The sequence below is a fragment of the Micrasema longulum genome, unplaced genomic scaffold (genome assembly GCF_059751315.1).
Source record: "Micrasema longulum isolate JH-2025_06_02 unplaced genomic scaffold, ASM5975131v1 h1tg000133l, whole genome shotgun sequence".
Lineage (NCBI taxonomy): Eukaryota > Metazoa > Arthropoda > Insecta > Trichoptera > Brachycentridae > Micrasema > Micrasema longulum.
The window spans coordinates 947,807-963,295 of NW_028277339.1; the positions used below are offsets into that span (position 1 = coordinate 947,807).

The following is a 15,489-nucleotide window of genomic DNA, read 5'->3' on the forward strand; positions in this document are numbered from 1 at the left end:
TCGGAAGGTATGTTAACGAATGACAACAGTCTGCCTTCTCCGAGTCCTTCGTCCGAGTTTTCTGTGGTTTCCTCGTCACTTGAGCAAATGCGGAGGACCTCCTAAACCAGCCCACAGCCGGAACACCTCACCTCACATATAATAAAAATTACGGTTTAATAAAGTTTTAAATTGAAAAAAATTTAATAGAACATTTTTTTTAAGTAAACAAATAAATACCTATCCTTTATTTTATATTTGAAGCACTTACTTTGTAGAGCATTAATATTTAAAATATTACAATAAATAACTTTGTTATTTTTGTATTTTTGTACTTACCACTTTATTTTTTATATTTTAATAACCAACTCGTTTTGGCAAAATGCTATGACTGCAATTCTTTTATATTGGAAAAACATCACCTACATTTGAAACTGGAATTAAAGAACTTATGAGATTTCTCAAAAACAGTAATTTTTCGTAGTTTGCAGAACATGTTCTTACAAATAATCACTCATTTTTTATTCATGAATTTTACACATAAATAATAAAGGAAGTAAACTCAATAATTATAATAATAAAAATACGTATATGGTTTTATTCCACTTTTTTTTATGAATTTTTACCAGTGACCGGGTTTCATCGTGACCGACATCGTCAGACTGGTGGAAAGCTAAACAAATTAATACGTTATATACACGTGCAAGCACCATATACAGTGCAAGCATATACAAGTGCAAACTTAAGTGATTTTAATTTAAACTCTTCAATTTCCATAATTATATAAAATCATTATTTACAACCCCTGCTTGTACTTGTATGTAACATAGAAATTTGTTTAGTCTCCCGCCAGTCTGACGATGTCGGTCACGACGAAACCCGGTCACTGGTAAAAATTTATAAATAAAAGTGGAATAAAACTAAATACTTTTTTATTATTATAATTAAAAATGCAGTTCCACCAAGAAATGTCAGTAGAAAAACTCAATACACTTAATAACTTAGAAATAAGAAAGGCTGTAAATAACAATTAATATATTATTAATAATCAAATATATTTATGTAATAATCCTTTTCTCAATATGTTCCCTCTCCCTTAATACACACATAAACTCCCAGTTTCCATCCCCTCTCTTTTAGTTTGTTATCAACCCTAAAAAGGAATAATATTTTGCCGAAACTAGTTATAATGTAATGTATTTATTTAGGTAATAAAAAATAAATAACAACTAGTTACAACTTACATATGAACAAAAATAATTTCAATATTTAATATGAACAAATAATAATAAAATAATCAATATGAATAAAAAAATATTCAATATGAACAAAAATAATTTCAGTTACTATATTACAAGTTAATAAATTCAGACGGATTATGTTTCCTAATTTTTTTCCGTATTTCCATTTGATTGAATCCTTTCAGTGGCGTTGTATGCGTCATCTCCCTGTTTTTAAAGTTCACGCAAAGGTTATTGTATGCCATTATTGGTTAGTTTTCCTCAATATAATTTTTTTATTAGGCATGAAATTATTAATTATTTTCATCACATAACGATATTCTTTATCATTCACTTCGCAAATAGACGTTTTATTATTCCAATTCCCTTTTTGATGATCCATAATTGGTGTTGTTTTGTTTTTTGACATCAATATACGAAGAAATCCAAAAAAAATAAGGCTTTAATTTGGTTATTAAATTATTAAAAATAAAGTAGTCACTGGTTGTGTTCTACATAAAAAAAATTAATTTAATCATACATTTCCTTTAGGGTGATCAGTCTTACGCTTCAGGTTCCAGTCCAGAAAATGAAATATCTCCATTAATTAATATTTCACGTCCTCCCGCCAGGATTCGAACCAAGGACCTCAAGAATTATTGGCGAATTCGTCAACCATGACGCAACTTGACGGAGTTATTTCTCTCGATTCCCTTATTTAGGACTTTTACCAGATGGCAGCTATCGAGATAAAAACACTCGTCTAGGATTCTAGTGGTATTTCACAAACAGAACTGTATTTTTCATCCGCCCGGATACAGAACAGAAATCAAACGCATTTTAAACTCTGCTATTTTGTAATATATTCAAGATATTAATAATTAAAAGTACCTTTTTTACAAAATCAAAAACCTATATACTGTCGAAATACTATAAAAAGTCTTTTCTAAAACTATTAATTGTGTGAATAAATAATTAATAAACTATATTTGTGAAAAGTACTTCTGGGTGCGGGTTTTCTCAACGAGGAATTCATTGATAATTAAACCATATACCTTATGTATTGTGGTGAAATATTAAATAAATAAATCAACATTATATTCCGAAATAACCTTTTTTACGAAACCGTACAATCTGTTTTTTGTCCTGATAAACAGTTTATGATCGTATGCTCAGACATTTGTGTTTATATAGATAAATTATAGCGCAGACTTAAATATTATATATTTTTTGAACATGTAACGATTACATTTTAGGAAATGTTTACTTAATCATTTAAATAAGAATTGAAGAAATGTGCGAATGTTTCCGTATTTTGTATCAATATTTTATAAGTAATCAAGCTGTACAACGAGTTGAAAGTGTTCGTGATCTTGGTGTGATTCTAGATAAAAAAAACTTACGTATGAAAACCACATCGAAATTATAGTGAACCGGGCATACGGAAACTTAGGTTTTGTTATCCGCACTTGGCAAGTTTTTAATGATATTGGTAGTATCAAATTGATTTATTTCGCTTACGTTCGCAGTATCCTTAAATATGCCACCTCTTTGTGGTCTCCTTAGTATTCCACACACAAGATAAGACTTAAAAATATTCAGCAAACATTTTTGAGACATCTCAATTGAAGGTCCAGATTTAAGGACCTTAACTATAAAACTTCTTGTCATAAACATTATATACTTAGTCTTGAGGATCGTCGTTTGGTATTAGATATAAGGATTTTACATGACATTCTTAATGGACGTCTTGATAGTCCTATTCTGGTTTCTGAGTTGGCCCTTAATGTACCTGGCTACCGCACCCGTCACACGAATATATCTCTTTTCTATGTACCTACAGTTCGCACCAACTATGCACAGAACTCTCCTCTGATTCGCTTGGCGCGTAATTATAATGTATTTTTAAATAACATAGATATATTTAACTGCAGTAAACTCACTTTTAATACAAGAATTAAAAAACTATTATATGAAAAAAATTATGTTTCTTTATAAAAAAAAAAAAAATTACATTATTAATTTAAGTTGTTTCTATTCACTCAAACCAAACACACACTTACCCTGTCCATGAACCCACCCTAACACCCATATACACTAACACACATATTCACATACCTACCAAAACCACACCCCACTCAGTTACCCACGCATCCCTCTCACACAAAAACTAACTGAACTGGATTTATATAATTGTATGTATGTGGAAAACTGATTTGGCTTTATTTTGAGTTTTTTTTTTATAATGTTATACATTTTCTTTTGTATTGCTGTTATTTTTCTAAAAAAATAAAAATAAAAAATAAAAAATAATTATAGAAATGTGCGAATCTTCATGCGCAAACATAGGCAGAATGGTAAATGTTATACAGCAAGTAAAGCGGTCACTCAAACCTGCCAGTGACAGTTATATGCCTGGGCTTCTATATTATCTTCTATCTCTTTGTAATGTTTTATTTTATTTCGGAAATCAGCAGTTCTACATACATACATATTTATAATAAACGACTCATATATTGTATAAGCTCAGAACCAAGTACACATTTCCACAAATAATATCTCAATATTATTCCATCTGCCAGTCTTTAGCACTAACTACGCAAAACGCTCTTTCCTCTACCGTTCTTCTTCGAATTATAATTCGTTTTTTTCATCAACTTATATATTAATATGAATTTATTTAAAAAAATATATCACTTATTCTATCTGGCAGCAATACACTCCCAATTGCTTTTTGATGATGCACACGCCTGCGCACACCTGAACGCTTACTCTCACACAACACACCCTAACACAAACACACCCTCTTACATATATCATGCACCCATTTAAGAATATACCATAATGAAATATGCATGATTATTATTTAGAAACTTCCCTGGTCTGTCTTTCAACCTTGTCTTTAATATACAATTAAATCATTATTGACTGTATGTTTCCATAAAATAAAATAATTAATTAGTTAAATAAACATTTATAAATTTGCATATACCAGTGTGCCCGCCGGCAGATTTGACACTTTAAATGGTTGAGTAGAGGCTGCAGAGGAATAGGACCTACATTCGACGCGATATTATTGCGGTTTTTTATTAATCATAAGTCCGTGGACAGGAGCCCATCAGGCTTTCGCGGGTGAGGCATATTTCAAGAACAAGAATTCGACCAATGTGGCAAAGCGACATTTTTGTTCTCAGTTCGATATCTGAAGATTAAGTGAGGCATCAAACTAGTTAATATGGACGTGCTGCAGAAGATAAAAAGAACGGGATCAGTCGGAAATAATCCTGTCTTTTAACTTCTGTTTTGAGCCTGGAAAACGTAAACCGTTGGGAGACAAAATTTTGCGAAACCCTCGCAAATTTGACTGTAAGGTTGCAGCATCTAATGGGATTAAAAAACTTTGATTTCCAACATTTGGAATATTTAAAATTCCATCACTACCGGCTTCAAATCATCCAACATTTAAAAGGAAATGAGCGCATACTGAGGAAAAACTATGCCAGAGTGATTTTTAAAGAATTTTCTATCCCAAAACATTTGAACAATATTTTTTTAGTGAAAAGACACATTTTCAAGTTGCAAAGTACGTCAATAAACAGAATAGACGCTATTAAAGCGAGGAAAAGAGTATATCAAAATCCACTTCATAGCCTGAAGACCGCTGTTTAGAGCGCCATTTTTGGCCGACGAGACGTATAAGTAGGACTTCAGAACAATATTGCGCGGTGGTAGATATTTTACTTTATACCGGAGCTACTGTACTATGATGTAACATGATGACATAAATAATATGTTCCATTTCCAGTGGGATAAAGTTACAGCATACATCACTAGAGCATCAATGACTAAGTTGTCTCCTTAGCTTTGCTAAACGCTGTATAAAACAAAATACGCAGCAGCGTTAGGAGGATCATTACCGCGCTTCTTCTACAGGTAAAATCACTAAAATGTTTTTCCCAACGCTGGCTAATGCAGCAAACTTCTGTCATCATCACCAAAGTACTTTCAAATCGACCCAAATTTTTACCGGACACGGAGCCATGAGAAGTTATCTATATAGGTTTAAATTAAGGAATGATGACTATTGTCCATGCGATGATATTTCTTCACAGAGTATCGAACATCTGTTATTTCAGTACCCATTTTTCAGTTTACAACGCCATAATCTTGAAGCAGAATGCAGGAAAGATGGAATATCCTTACCAGATACCCACACTATAGTTAAAAGTAGTTATCACGCCATTGTTCTTGAATTACAACAATGGTGATTGGACTCATTAAGGTAATAAACCAAAATCAGTGATCGAACATCCCATTTCCAAGACAAACAAAAACGATTTTTTTCGAGTACCTTAGCCTTGTACATGACACGTAAGGCTACTAAATACAGGGGTCCAAATATATAAAAAAATAATTAAAAAAGGAGGAGCATTTTTGAAAAATAATAATTAGTCGCTTTGGTAACATATGCTGGCTGCCGAGATCACCTGATTTTACTTCGTTTAATTTTTTCTAATGAGACTACCTCAAATCACGCGTGAACATCAATTTCCTTTTAACCGACATGAAATTTCAGCTTTCAGTCCGAGTTTCAGTCTCTACGAGCGAGTTTTTACCAATATGAGGTTTCGATTGCAAGAGTGTTTGCAACAAAACGGACAGTTTCTGGGTCATATTATTTTCAATATATAAATATGCATTATTTTTTATTATGAAAATAAATCAATTAGATTTAACACATAATTATTGTATTTTTTTTTAATTATCGAATTTGTTTGTGGACCTGTACACGTTTTTTACTTGAAACAGTCGTTTTTTCCCTACCAGCATTGGTACTCAAATTGCAGCGTATCTGGATCGTTTTCGTTACATTGAAGATAAGTTTTTCAGTCTTACACTTCAGGTTCCAGTCCAGAAACAACCGAGTATTGAAGTGAAGAACTATATTTTAAACCAATCGAACCCAGAACCCCAAACGAAAAGATACAATACTAAATAAAAAAATCAAGAATAACGAAAGAAAGAAATTTTTTTTACCTGTAATTTGTAAAATGTGGGGTATTCGTAATCACTTTTATTTGTCAAATTGTGTAAAAATGTACAAACAAACACTCCGAAACTACTAAAAATCTTTTTTTTAAATTACGAACAATCAATAATCAAAGAAAGTAAGTTTATTTGAAAATCTTTTCAATATTCTTTTTAACGAAATTATATCGTATTTACTGTTTGTGATAACGTGCTCTTTTATTTATTTTTCATATTACTTATTTTCCCGTTAAAATATGAAAACGTTTATCTTTATTAATAAAGCAATTTTTAAAAATCAGTATTTTTTACAATTTTCATCACCAAACAAAATGGTATTAAAATAAATTTATTAATTAAAAAAGACTTTGGAATAAATAAAAATTCATATGCACTGCATTTATTTTTACATTTTTTATTCCACTGCCTATAGTTTTTTAATTTTAGGTATTAAGAAAAACAAAAATACAATAACACATATTTTGAACTTATTGAGATAAATCTGGTAACGTATACCTTATTATGTATCGTTTATAATATCATGTTAAAATATAAATAATGAACTTACCCATTAAATTGTTCTAACAAAATAAAAAATATGCTAATTTTAAAAATTCTTTACCACTAGACATAAATTTTTATAAACAAAGCGATTAAAAACTTAGCCTTGTTAATTTATAATTATTAATAATATTTCAGTAGAATAGTAGATCGTTTTTATTCCTAATTATGAAAATAATTGGTTGTCATTTCAAATCATAGTTTTTTTTTTTTTCAAAAATTAAGAGAATAGTAAAAAAAATTCCCAATGAACGTTAATTATATTAAAATAGTTACCCCGTTTTTAATTGTTCGGCAAAAAGAAAGCGCAGTCGTCTACGATTTCGATTTTTTTTGTAATTTAAAACTTGCGGAAAGTTTTAGTAAGTGTTCGTTCCCGTCGACCGTCAGTGTCCGCGCGGCGCTCCGTGCAGGAGGTGGTGCTGGCAGCGGCGGACCACTGCCACTGCCGGCCGTCCCGACGCCGACGGCCGCGGCGCTCCGCAGCCCACGGCGGCCGCGCACCGCGCATGCGCTAGCTTGTGCGGACACCTGTCAGAGGAAAGCTCGGGACAATGAAGAGGCTTTTGATGACGCTGTAGGGAGACTTGAGACTTCTCGAAAAGCGCACTGTTTAGCGTTTAAGCTCTGCTAAGCTTTTAGAATGAGCGCATAATCTAACGTAAAATTCTACATTGTATGCATAATGCGCTCATTCGAAAAAATACGGTTAAAACCGTCTCATTTATTTTTTTTGTTTCTGTTGTTTTACTGTAAAATAAGGGATTCATCATTTTTGTTATTCGCTTAATGGTGCTTAGGGCACTACATAAGTACACAAATCGCAGAGTATATCAATCATTATTTTGTTATATGATGGCAAGATGATGATAAATTAGCCTTACTCTGCAGGCATCATTTAGGCATTAATTGTGCCTAACCTAATTGCTTTTTAAATAAGGTTGTCTTGAAGAAATCACCTTTAGCAACAAGTTTATTATTTGATCTAGGCAATGTTTTTGATTATAAAATAATCGCATATACATACATATTTATTACCAGAGATGTTTCATCAACAGATTAAAGAATTGAAGGAATATAGATTTTCAGAAATTAGCAGAATTGTGAATGTTGCATAGTGTATAAAGTGGCCACTTAAACCAGCCAATGACAGATCACAAGCCCTGTAGATGCCTAGACTTTTTTACTACCTTCTCTAAATTGTTCTTTATCTCTGTTGTAATATGTTTTGAAAAAAGGAAAGGAACACGGAAATGGGCCTACCTTGGATACGATGAGGATCTTCTTCAATTTTGGGGTCTGGATTATGAAATGTAGTATGAATTATGTTACGATTTATGATAACTTTTACAACGACGCGCGACGAATGCAAGAATTTTTATGCAATCTATTGTTGTGTCAAAAATATGCTTTTTTTCCAAATCCAAATATTATTTTTTTTGTACTCCTTCTATCTTGATGTTAGGTAGGTATCATAAGGGTGGATGAAGAGAAATGTGGAAAAGAAAGGTAATCAGCCAGGAATAATATCGATAAATGTTGTTATATACTAAACAAGTATAACAATAATTATAGCAATAACAGCGACGAAAAAAATTCAAAAGATAAAGTTACAATAAATTGTATTCAATTCATAAGAGTATTGAATGATTCAAAATAAATCTAAGGAAAATAATATTAGAGATATAATTTAAATTTTTTATTGAACGAATTTTAAAATTTGTGTGGACTATCAGTAAATACATCAATATCAATATCCTTTTCCACACCATAATACCACATCATGATTCGAGATAAGGAGTTACAATGCGCGATAATGCTATCGAATACGAGAATCACAAATATGTTGTTCAGGTGGTAATATAAATAAAATTGTTATTAATGTCATCATTTTTGTTTTTTATTTTTTATTTACGTGTTTCCATTTTTCATTTCCATTTTGTTGTATCCCAACTCAACGCAGGGCTTTTAGCTTCACGGAGTTGCGGATACGAGAACATTTATATTTTATTTATTATAATATGTTACTACTATTGCAACAAATTATATAATTTTGTCGGCCTCGTGGTGTAATGGTCTGCTCATTTGACTACCATGCAAGAGGTCTCGGGTACGATTCCCGACACGGTTGATGTGAAATATTTATTTAAAATAATGTTTTTACATTGGAATATTTCATAGTCCCTAGACTGGTACCTGAAGCATAAGACTGATCATCTTACCTTCATGTAGCAAAAATGATCAGGATACGCTGCGATTGGTGTACCAATTCAGTACCATATGCACCATAAGGTGCGGAAAGAGAATGATGATGTTGATGATGATGATGATTGTAATAAATAAATCAATTCCCTCTCTAACCCTGTCTATGACCAATATTTTTTAACCTGAAAAAAAATCTGTCACGGAAAATTTCAATCTGATACTGTTTAAAAAAAAACAACAAAATACGAGTAGGTTCAATTTTGGAGTGCTGAAAACGGGACAACGAAACGTCGGTTTTGTCGATTTTAGTCAAGCATAACTAGTCCGATGTGCAGTTACGGTTTTTGCACGAGTGACAAAAAATAATCTATAAATACCTATTCATCAAAATTCGCACTGCCCAAAACCACATCACATAGTATTTTGGATTACAACCTTAGAGTATATACATCTCTAAGATTACAACGGTACGCCTGGACTCAAGCAAACTGCAAAGCTTATTTTGTGCTTTAAAATGTGCTCTTTTATTTCTATTTTATTTTTTATATGGGAGTTGCTTTATTATTTACCTTGCTTATTATAAACAAGGTTTATAATTCAAAAGTGGATATTTCTGCAATTAAATTTCTTTAAATTTATCTAAACTGTTGGGAACAGGAAGGATATACTAATGTGAGCCAATCAGGAACTTCTCAGCATTTGCTCATGTACAGAGAAAACCACTTAAAACTCTTCAGGATAAACTTATATTAAAAAAACTATTATTTATTTACTAATATTTTTGTAAAATCACAGCTGTTATTTTAAAAAATCCAACTTTCGAACTAGAAGAGACAAAGCAGAGACAGCGCTAAAATTAAAAAATCTGATATAAACAATATCCTAGACTGGAGTATTACCAACAAAATAAATTTCAAAATGCGTAATTTTATCTCTCATAAGAGCATTGAGTATTGTTTATCACAGATTCTTAACAGATGATCCTGAACTCATGCGTGTTCTGACAATTAGGAATCTTGGGGTCATCTTTGAAAGCAGATTGACTTTTCATGCTCACATCGAGAGAACGTGCGACCTTGCACTGAAGACGTTGGGGTTTATTCTCTGAACTGACAGGGTTTCCAATGATTCCCCTACACTCAGAATCCTGGACAACAAGTTGGTTGGGACCAGGCTTGAAAGTGCTCCGGTGATATGGAGCCCGCACGGGGCGAGATATTCCCTCGTGTTGGAGAGGGTTCAGAAAAAAATTCTGATGGATCTCTAAATGAGGGAGTATGGTAGTTGTACATGGCTCTATTCCATTGCAATTCTCTTGGGCATGCTTGGGACTAACAATGGGACAAACAAAAGATGACCCACTTTTTCAAACTGATAAGAGATTTTATCGAAAACTCAGCCATTTTAGAGAATATCAATTTTAATGTTCCTGGCAATTATTTCCAACAGCGTCAGCACAGACTGTTTTACCTCCCGGCTTTCAGAACCAACCTGGCTCTGGCTATGCAGATTGGAAAAGCTGCATGCAGATAAAAAGCAACGTAACCTCCCAGCACATCCATTTACCAGCGCTGTCGTGCATCGTGCGCGTACTGATCGGCACGTACTTGCTACTGGCTTGCTGGATATCGATTTAAAGAACGATCGCGATGCAACCAAATTCAGAATTCACGATAAAAAGTAAAAAATGTAAAGTTTTTTAAATGTATTTTTTATTATTTTTAACTTATACACAGATAAATTGTGTATTAAAGTGCGTTTTTGAAATTTGAAATTTCTTTAATAGAGTGGAGCGAGAACACGATGAAATCACGCGATGATGATAGTCTTATCGATATCGCGAGCAAAAGCGTGTATCATACTCGTATATTGGCGTGTTGCGACGAATCTCCGAATTTAATTTTACCAATTATTAAAAAAAAAAACATTTTTTATTAAAACGTTAAGCAAGTGGTATATTTTTAATAAATATAATATGCATATTTAAATATCAAATTTTTAATTAAATAAAGGCAAATTTTGCTACCGTCTTTTTAAGAAATAAATATTTCTCGTTGATTTAAAGTAAACTTCCGCCCCCTGCTCTACACATCTTATTTTGCAGAAATGTTTTTTTATATGTCTAGTAAAAACCATATCCTAATTCATCCAACTTTTGGAAATACTTTTTTTTTACGTAAATAAGTCGTTCTGGTTTTCTCACACGTTTTTCATCAGATCTAAGTTTATGATTTTTTACTCAGTTTATTATTTTTTATCTCACAGCTTTATATACCTTAACTATATATATATTTCTCGAGAAGAGCTAATTGATAATATAAATAATATGTAATACGCATATTTATAAATAAAATCAGGTATTGAACATAGTCAAATTTTGCTACCGTATTTTTACGAAAAAAATATTTCGCGTTGATTTATAGTACACTTCCACCCCCTGACCTAGACATGTAATTTTGCAGAAATGTTCTTAAAAATAGCAAGTAAAAAACACGTTTAAATTATATCTAAGTTCATCCAGCTTTTTGAGATTTTTTTACTTAAACAAGTCGTAGTTTTCTCACGCGTTTTTCACCAGATCTGAGTTAATGAATTTTTATCTAACAGTTTTATATACTTCAACTTTATTTATATATATATTTCAAAAATAGGTATATGATATTATCTTATCTAAATTAGAGAACTCCAAGATTTACTAAAGATAAATAAATCATAGGAAGCGCGAGAGTTCCTTATACTTCTAAATTTTGGAAATACAATAGATAGTTGTGGAAAAGAGGCAAAAAAAGAAGATAATAATATATGATCAAATTAATGTTGATTATGAAAAGGAGACTTATGTTGATTCTAATTTAACAGATAGTTAATAAATATCTATTAAGCGAAAATTGACTAATCTGCTTTCCGTCCATACATTTATTTCCTTTTTATGTGTGATATTTTTTTTTTCATAATGTATTATTTAATTTAGTACTCACTGTTATTGGGCATATTATTTATTACACTCACTTCTTATAATATGGTGAGTTTACAGACACCATATCACAATTATCATTTCAATTATGCTTTTGTGTTTGTTTTCTATTGATTTCAATGATACTGTTATGTTGTATCTTTGATTATGCATTAATATAAGTTTGTTTCATTTATATTTTAATATTTATTTCTGAATATTTTTTCAGCATTGTTTTCTTTGGAATTTAATCATTTATACTTTGTTTTTCTGAACTGTTATTATATTGCAGCACATGTTATTATAACTCAATTAAATTAATTTTGCCATGTATGTTTGTTTTGTTAATTATTATAGCTTAACACGGACACCGTCTCAAAAGCTTAAATAATTTCATTTATATTTAAACAAGTGTAATTTTGAATGAAAAAATAAACAAATACATGTATTAATAAATATTTAAAACAATATAAATAAAAGCGGCTAACAATATTTCATTTATACTAACATTTGTTGCCTATTTTTACGGCAAAACCTTAAAAATAATATTTTAAACATGTTTTTAGTAATAAACCATTGAAAAATAATTTTTGTCGTGTTTTGTGAATTTGGGCCCACAGTGCGCCGTACCGAACGCGCAATCCGCGAGCAGTCGCAGACTAAAATTCTCACTAGGCAACGGAAGCAATCGAAACATACCAATACATTATTTTGCATGTAGTTTGGATGCGATGCGAACGCAACGCTGTGCAGCACATATGCGATTTTGGCATTTAGGCGCTGAACATAATATTATAATAATTATTTTGTGGTGGAGTAGGAATACAAAATAAAATGTAGAATTTTATTCAAACATTACATCAATATAATGTTGATTTGTTTTGAGAAAAAACTTTATCTACTACATATGATGATTTTTCGGGTTAAATAATGACCAATTATTTTTCGTTGAAAAATCATGTTTTTCAATAATATAATACGAGTACCTATCTATTTTAATTTCACTGCATTTTAGTCAAGTAAAATATAATGCCATAAAATACTTTGCACTTATTTATTATAGTATTTATAGTGAAGTTGGTTGATTTGTTGTTACAATTTATTACTGGATATGTAAAATTATTGTCATTTTTTCAAATCATATGTATATGGTTGTTGTATGCTCGATACCTTCGACCTCGGGACTGTAAACAAGGCCTGCCCTCTCACGATATGCGTGTTCGAAGAAAACAGGGAACGTTTGATTTTAGGTAAACTAATTGACGTTATGGTTTTGAGTGTCAATCCTGGAATTAATGAAAGGAGTAAGGACTTACGGTTTCCTCCCTTTGGCACTGGTCCAGAAAGACACCGTTATCGTTTGCACTGGTCACTTTGCACGTTTTTGTATGTTGGTGATTCGAAATCACTGTCACGCTCACGGTACGGTTTTCGCTGTTGTTCGCGGTACGGTTTTTTTTTTATGTTGTCACGCGTTGCTTTCTTGACTCGCCGTCAGGGAGAAGTAGGTACATTGGGATTCAAAACAAGGACCACCGGAATCAAAGGAAGGAATGGCTTGACACTTGAATAAAAGAAAATGAATCCGAAACATACTCCCCCGCGCTGCGGAATATGACGGCATATTCCCAGTAAATGGTTCTGTTTTGGTTAACGGTTAAAGAAATATGCCGACCGATGTGATGTATGATATGATGAAGGTTTGAATAATACGATTGTGACTGCGTAAATATGGAAAATAAGTGATAATGGGTGATTATAAACAATGTCTAATGAGGGATGATTATGAATGAGAACTCGATACTTATTCACCCGGAATAGGGCATAACTTTACAAGTGGTCTTTTGATCAAACCACTTGCTGTTTGCACTGATACGATAAGATGTTTTCGAGGCAATAAAGCTGGATGTTTTTGGTAGGCACGTGCCTCCATTCAGCACACGGTAGCTTACGTTGAATGTTGGAAATTCGATTTCCAACAAAAACCTTATATCGAGTTGATTGTGATTGAATCCAAGATAATACGATAGTTGAATCTGACCATGCATATACTTTTGTTATATTGCTGATTTCTGAATGTGTTTTAAGAATGTAATGCATGAGATCAGCTAATAATGAAGCTGCACTGAGTTCTAAACGCGGTAACATCATGCGCTTTACGGGTGATACTCGAGATTTGGCGCATACAAGTGCCACCTGGTGATGATGATTTGCTGTCGAACTGCGTAAGTAAACAACTGCGGCATAACCAGATTCACTGGCATCACAGAATCCATGAACTTGATATTTATGAGATCCGTTGTTAGTTATACGTCGGTTTAATTTAATTTGTGTAAGATTAGGTAATTGCGTAGTGTACCTTACCCATAGGTTATGTATGTCACTCGGGACGGGGTTATCGCAGCAGCCACAGTCGTTGTATTAATAACTTGGCCAAGAATGTTACAGGCGATAAAAATCCGAGGGGGTCGAATATACGGGCTAGCTCTGAGTGCATAGTCCGTTTTGTGCATGATCGGTTAAGCGGATTGATGTGATAAATAAATTAATCTTCTACAGAATTCCATTCAAGTCTTAAAATTTTGATAAAATCACGATTAGAATCGAATTGTAGTGACGAAGCTCTGTGTTCTTCGGGTATAGCATTCAGAAACTGTGGTTCATTACTTGACCATTTTCTCAACTCAAATCTTCCAGAAGACATGATACCGTTTAATTGTGTCTGGAGACTCCGAGCTGATTCTAGTGAATCACAACCCGATACTACGTCATCAACATACAGGTCTTTCATTATTACGCTAGATGCAAGGGGACACGAATTTCTCTCATCTTGTGCTAATTGATGCATATTACTAATAGCAAGGAAGAGAGCCGAAGAAATTCCAAAAACAATTCGTTTGATTCGATATTCTTGGATGGGTTCATTAGAAGAGCAACGGAATAGAATACGTTGATAATCTTGATGACTTTTAGTCATTTTGATTTGGCGATACATTTGACGTATGTCCGCCGTAAAGGCGATTGCATGAAGACGAAATCTCAAAAGAATTTCTACGATATCTGTTTGTAGTTTACTCCCTGTCAACAAGGTGTTGTTTAATGAAGAACCTCGCTCATCCTTGGCCGAAGCATCAAAAGCGACGCGAAGTTTTGTCGTAAGACTTTCGGGTTTCACGACTGCGTGGTGAGGAATATAATATGCAGATGAGGATTGACATTCACCGGGAGGAATGGGCTATATATGATTGCTTGATAAATATTTCATGATGTGATCATTGTATTCCTTATAAAAAATATAATTTTTTTAATAGCCGCTTTTCAAGATGATAAAATTTGCCGCAGGGCAATTGAATAAGAATTGACGAACGATGGTGTCTCTGAATTGCGGAAAGGTAAATTCACTACATAACGCCCATCGGACTCTCTGGAGTGAGTGTTCTGGTACATCTCTTCACATCGTTGATCGTCCGCAGAGAAATTTAATGACTCAATGTTAGGTATGTTTTCAATCTCCCAAAGTTGTTGCACAGCACAATCCAGTCG

At 32.6% G+C, this 15,489-nt stretch overlaps 1 protein-coding gene across 2 annotated transcripts in view; it reads right to left on the bottom strand.

Moving 5' to 3' along the window:
• The window catches only part of Nos (Nitric oxide synthase), a 436,979-nt gene extending 423,596 nt beyond the window's left edge, over positions 1-13,383 (bottom strand). Inside the window, exon 1 of one of the 2 annotated variants that reach the window (XM_088241938.1) lies at positions 13,263-13,383. The gene's annotated coding sequence lies outside the window, so the exon portion shown is untranslated. Of the gene's footprint in view, positions 1-7,064; positions 7,193-13,262 lie in introns of those variants that run through there. The other variant, XM_088241932.1, reaches the window with a different exon arrangement.
• Positions 13,384-15,489: the final 2,106 nt, after the last annotated feature.